Below are 7,259 nucleotides of genomic sequence, written 5' to 3' on the forward strand. Positions count from 1 at the left end.
TGATCTTGACGACTTGAGATGCCGGCATTCTACGTAAACCCCCTCGTGGCTTAAACATAAAACCAAAACAATAATAATACAAACCCCACAAACCCTACCATTTCTCTTCATCATTTTTTTTATATATATAATCAGAGAAAATTAAAATAAGAAAAGAGAAAAAGAGAAAGAAAAAGAGAAGAATTTTCTTTTCTTTGTTTGAAGTTGGAAGGAGAGAGATCTCTAAGTTGAGTGTAGTATTGAGCAAGCTTTGAGCCTAAACCCTTCTATATATAGGTTTGTTGTGTAAATAAATAAATAAATAAATAAATAAATAAATAAATAAATAAATAAATAAATAAATAAATAAGCAAGAGAAATAGTAATATGGATGGCCTATAAACAACTATATTAGAGAAACCCTTAAAATAATAATAAATATCGAGCACTTTAGTATTTAGCTATTGTTTAATTGTCTATATTCTCCCATATGCTTCACTTTTTGAATTAATTATGTAATGTTTTACAATATATATATATATATATATATATATATATATATATGTTAGGGTTTAGGGTAGGTTATACTAGGCGTCTTTCACTTTGTAGAGATATTTCCAAAGGTTTAGGACCCTCTCTTTCAGATTTTAAGATCTCTGTTTGGTTTCTCTCTCTCTCTCTCTCTCTCTTTTAACTATAACCTTTGGAATAGCTCTAGGGCTATATTGCCTTTTTTTTTTTTTTTTTTTTTTAATTAATCAACCTGAAAACTGTATATTTAAAAAATGTAAATGTAATAATATTATTGTACTTTTTTTTATTATGTTAAAAAGCAGTGTCCTTTCCTCCACTATTTCACATGCACCCTCTTCCACTCCCAACAACATTCCCACTATCTTTCCTCTCTATTAATTTTGTGCCGTTCATTTGGGTTTAGACTATTTTACACTCTCAATTCGTAAAAAAATTGTCCTTTTGCTTTCTTTTATTTTTTTTTTAAAGAAAAAACTACAAAGGCTACCCTTCCTTAATGCGAATGGACTTCTTTTACTCTGGATCTTTTGTTAATGGGAGTGTGCACTTTTTAAGTGTCCTTATTTGGGATAGTGGAATTTATTCTATTAATATATATAAGCGCTTACAAACAGTATACATATAATATAATGTATAATGTTGTATATATTACTAACTATTATATGTATATATATATAAGAAATGATATATTAATAGAAAGTCTTGTGATTTCATTGAAGTGAAATTAATCAAATCAAAAGGTGTCCGGAACCCCACTGTCCAAAATCTTGAAGAAGAATGAACCTTACAAAAAGAAGAAAAGGGTTTTCCATCCTTTCAATTAAATGACTGAATGATGCCTACCCATTTCATTTCATTTCATCAATAGACTGATGCTGAAAAAGTGAGAAGAAAAATAACGAAATAATAATGTTTCTTTGCTTTAGTATTGAGAGGAGACAGAAACCTAACTTGATGCCTTTAGAGTAAAACTAGTACAAACATAATGAAATGAAAAAAAAAAAAAAAAAAATAAAAATAAAAATAAAGAAAAGACGAAAGAAAGGAAAAGAAAAGGAGATTCAGTGGCGGTTATCGAAAATTAAGGTAAAAAAAAAAGGTCAAGTTGGAAGAGAGAGAAAGAGAGAGTTCCGAGGCTTAGGGAAAGTCGCTCACTTGCTGTTTTGCTGTCTGTCCTATTTCTTTTTATTATTCTATGAAATTTAATGCACCAACTAACCACTTTGGTCTTCCCTTTTTCTGTAGTACTTATAATAACGTTAAAAAAGGCTGTCTTTTTAGGACCAACTTGGCATTCTTGATATTATTATATGTGTAGTTTTAAATTTATTAGCTGAAAAGAGCTAAGTAAATGGCGGCCCAATGAAATTGTACAGAATTAATAATAACATTGGTTTTTATTGTGGTTTGCATGTGTCGAACTCTATTGAATGCCTTTTGTCTTCCAGTGACCGACCTCGCAGCAAATCTGGATTTTTCCCTTTTTAACACCTCCATTCAATATCGTTCTATATTTTTACACACTCACACAATAACATTTTTCTTTTTCATATACTTTCATATCACGTGCAACGAACGAGCTATGATTTTTAAACTTCTACTTGTCTGCAGGCTTCAACTTGTATCGATTTAATTGAAATATTTTGACATGGTATTTACTCTTTTCGAATTATATTTTTTTAGGACTAATAGTTCATAGTTATAATATAAAGCAGTAAAATTCCAACTATAATGTATCAATTCCAAATACACAAAATGTGCTTGTAGCTAGTTGTAAATTTCGGAAATCAACTATTTCGGTTACATTATTTATTCATATATAATATTTTTTAAAAGAAGATGTATTAGTTTTTCAATTGAAGATATTTTATTTATTTTTATCCTATAAAGGATATACTTTATTGATGGTATGCGAGAAAGATACATGAAGGGTTTGAAGAAAAGCACTCTTGTCTAAATTAACGATAATTATCGATTGGGAACTCGGTATGTTGGTAGGAATTTGGTATTTTTATTTCTTTCCAAATAAATATGTATATGTATGTGTATTTTTTTTCCACAAGGATTATGACGTGTTTCTATTGAAATACAATTATTTTTATAAGCTTACCCACGATGATTTACAAAATACAAAGATTAATTAGTAAACAAATTAATATTGTGAAACTATCTGTTTTATGTAGTCCAACATTTATTTCTTTTTTTCCTTAAATAGTGAAGAGTGACTATATAATAAACATATCATGATCATCTCGTTGTGTGGTGCATGGTAAGGGTATATGGTATAATTTCATATAAGAACCCTATGCGGAGGAACTGGCTCGGTATATTCCCTTAGATATATATTCTTTCAAATCAATTCATAGCTTACAAAGATTAAAATAGACAGATAAAAAGAAATATTGGTAGAAAAAGTGGAAGTTCAGCATATTATTATTCATGCAATCCCTCACATGCTTATTAACCCTAGCTACCTCATTACTGCAACCCTACCTATCTAACTTGACCTTATCAAAGATGTAACATGAATAAACTAAAGAGATAAACGTTATCCTTACACAATAGTTTAAACTATTTAAGATATACTATTTATGTATGTCTATTGGTAGCTCATATATAGTTTAAAATTAAATTTTAACTTATTATTTATCTTACTAGCTCATGTGCATAAACTTTGGTATCTGAATCCATATGTATAACGAAGATACTTAAGCAAGAATGGAAAGAAAAAACTTAAAAATTTACAATAATTTAGTAATAATACAATTGAGAATTTAAGATACATACATGCAAATGAAAACAAAAAATAAAATACATTCCAAATAAACTTACGTTACAAAACATCAAAAGACACAATACATTACGTGATAAAACTATTACTAAACCTAATATCATTATCCAAATAAACTGCTATTTGCGTTGTTGGATATGCATGAGATAGAAGCTGCAAAAGCACTTTGAATTTGTATCTCGTCGAGACATGGTATTTTCGAATCCACATCGTCCCACAAGGGTGTTGTTGAGACAACCATATTAGAGTGGTTTGATTGAATAATTTGGAGAAAATTAGATAAAAAAAGGTGGATAAAAGGAAAGAGAGGGAATTTGAAGGAAAAGCGAAGGGGGTAGGTTTGGGTTTGGCATATAAGAAATTCCAATATATTTATCGGTTCTGAATGGAGTGACCAACGCCGGGACTATGGCCGGGGGTTGTGGGGCGGAAGGCATCCACATAGCCATCGGCAATTCTGTGGTGGAGCTTATTATTAATGCTTTTTTGTGCTTCCTCTCCTGATTTGGTTATGGTTTTTGGTGTGGTGGGAGTCATGCATGTCCCACAACGTAGCCCCTTTTTATTCACTTTCAATCTCCTTCCTTCAATAACAACGAGATGGTGAGACAAGATGATGAATAAAAAGAAGTAAGTTAAAACCCGAGTGGCGGCCATTTTGAATTTCTCAACTACGGAGGAGAACAAAAGTTATAGTAACGAAATTAGAGTTGAGAGAGAAGGATGGCACGTAAAATCCTTTGAGTTAGTATGGGTATTTATAGGCCACATTTGAGGTCTCTCTTGAAGGGCCAAAAATCTCTAAAAGAAAAAAAAAAAAGAAAAAAGAAAAGACATGAAACATGGAAGATGGGGAAAAAACCAGGGAGTGTATTCCAAAACACCAGGGAAGATTCGAAGGAGTGACAAAAAGTACAGAGTTTGCTGTGCTAAAAAAGAATAATATATTTCTCAAGATTTCAAACCAACGGGCCGCCATTACTTGCTCATCCTTTTTTTGTTTGTTGTATTTAGTTTTTTCTTTGTTTTTTTTTTTGTCTATATGGCTTATGGACTAACTCGTATATTTCTTTTGAGTTTTCCTTTTATCCATTTTTTATGAATAAGAAGGGGTAGACGTGGCTTGTTCAAAGCGTTTCAATTGAGAAAAAATTGTTTTCGGATATATCTCCATAACAAAGGATATGATATCTCATCTATATTTTGAGCACACACTCGAGTTTTGATTTTCACCGATAAACCTTACATCTTTAGAAATATTAGAAATGGTTATGATCTTTTTTTTATAAATCTATGACCTTATCCTTTTATCTAGTTAATGTGGAACTTTTATCTTATATATTTGAACAAGATATAACTAACTAACTAGATTAATATATTTGTAAAACCTTAGTCTTACTCCTAAACCTTCCTCTTACCAAAGATATGATTGTTGGATAACGTTAAAGAATTTGATACTCCCCAAGTATTTTTATTCATGCAACCAGCGAAAAGTTAACAACACTGAGGTAGCTGCATTGAATTTAATTTGGGCAATAATATATTGAATAGTAAAGTTGGACATTCATTAGAGATCGAGTAGAATATGTCTAGTTACTATGTATTCATTATATAATAATATATAAGTTAATTTGTTTTGTCAATATATATAGAGAGAGAGTTACGTCTCATATTCCAAGTATGCATGAAAAAGGACATGTTTAAACCACCAGTTAATTTCTTGCGTTAGAAAAAATTAAAGAATGGAAGACATATTTTTCTTCTAAATTCATTGATTGGGAATAATAATACTACTACAGATCAGGAGATTTTTCTTGAGAACAAAAAAATTGGTTCTTTTATTATAAAAAAAAATGAGAGCTTCTTCAATTACCTAAGTGGATTTTATGAATATTTTAAAAACACACTAGAGTTAATTAACCATGGATTGTAAAGGTTATGAAACTCAGCATCGAGAATTCTGAGAAAGGAAAGAAGTCAAAAAAAAAAAAAAAAAAAAAAAAGAAATTGTGTACAATTTTATTATTTATTATTAAAAGTATATGCTGGCCATCATTTCAAAGATGGCTATTTTGTTTTATTAATTCAAGAATTGGTAGAGGATGAATATTTAGATCTTGAAACTGAACAGAAAAAATTAAAGAACTTTGACTCGCATATTATTTTTTACATTCTTTTGTAGTTAACAATAATATCGAGGGAAAATTTGAAAAGAAGTTTTCTTGAACATGCAATATTTGTAAAATTAATTAATATTGAGTTGTTTGTGATTTAATATTCTAACATATTTCACTTTTAACTATATATAGTCAATTTGATGTGATGTTATTGTCCATCTTTTGGAAGTTGTCCCTTTAGAATTTATGAGTTGAAGTAGAGAAACAACTATCTTTTCAAAGACAAATCAAAGGCTTACCTTACCCTTTTGGAGGATATTACATTGTTGCTCTAAATTTTCTTCCTTTTGTATTTATGACACTTCAATAAATATCTCTGGTCAAATGGATTAAGTAATCAAAGCTGTTAACATATCTATATTATGAAAATTAATTAATTGAATTGAATATGCTTAATGCTCTAAAATGGGAAATTAACTAGATAATTACCTCCATCTTAACAAACACGTACATGAGTGTGTTTATATATATTTGTCCAATAATAAGTCGTTTAAATAAATATAGATTAGTCAAGATTTTTCTTTTTCCTCACACTCTAAATCCAAGTTGTTCTGTAACTATGGAATAAGATACTATTTGGGTTGTACTTTGTGCAGGTGAGATGCTCAATAAAAATTTTATGTGATTTTTTTTTAATAATAAAAAATTGTTTTTTTTGCTAGATAAAAAAACGTTGATGAGAGTGCTAAAGAAGTGTGTCAGTGTACCTACTAATCCATTTCTTTTATTAGTATTTTTTAAAGAGTTTCATGGGACATGCGTTGACTGCACGCAACCAAATTGGTGTTCTTTGTGTAACAACAATGACGACGCCACTAATCATCTCTTCCTCTCTTGTCACACCTTCCAGATTGTTCGGAGTAGGATATAAAAGGCGTGATTGGCTGCACCGATAATAATGATCAAAATTGCTCAAATTATAGTGCTAGTTCTATTGCTTTAAATATTAGCGCTTTTGCGTAACTTCTCTTGGGCTTATCTCTAGTCCTTCCTCTCCTGACTTCTTGTATTATTGTCTCTTATTAATGAAGCGAGAGTGATGCGGGTGCTAAGTGGTTGTCCATCTAGTGGAGATGTCCTGGTGCACCCATCTAACCGATCATATCTTTTTTCAAGAAGATAATAATGATCAAAATTGCTACTCCATGTGAAGATTTATGCTCCATCAACATGAAGAACAAAAAAGGTATCATTCGATTCAATGCTGTTGTGGCTGTCTTATGGACTATTTGGCTTGAGCGAACCAATAGGAATTTCATAGTAACAAATTTGCGAGCAACGTCAACATCGTCTGAGAGGACATTTGCAAGTTTATTGACCTCTGGTCCTCAAGACATCACCTATTTTCGGGATACTCTCTTGCAACCATTGCTTTAAATATTAGTGCATTCTCTTATTTATATTGGATTGGTTTTTGATAGGCTTCTCTCTAGCACTCTTTTGAACATTATCTTGTACTTCATGTTTTTTATTAAATACAATTTGAAGCGAAGATGATGAGAGTGTTAAAAGAGTGTATAACTAGTAGAGGTGCTTGGTACACTTATGGATTCTGTTTGTATCTTTTTAAAAAATATATCTTATTTTGATAGCCTTAAATTGGAAGGAGTGCTTTACTCCAGCTCCTCTCATTGAACGTGTGTTTTTCCCTATAAAGTATCTCTTTTACTTGAGAATATATAGATAATATATCACCAAAGCATTACTCATATAAATGCAAATGGAAAGGTACTAACTTATTTATAATTACAAATATTTTCCTATAATTTTTTTTATAA

This window comes from Cucumis melo, chromosome 8 (genome assembly GCF_025177605.1).
Source record: "Cucumis melo cultivar AY chromosome 8, USDA_Cmelo_AY_1.0, whole genome shotgun sequence".
In the NCBI taxonomy this organism is placed as follows: Eukaryota; Viridiplantae; Streptophyta; class Magnoliopsida; order Cucurbitales; family Cucurbitaceae; genus Cucumis; species Cucumis melo.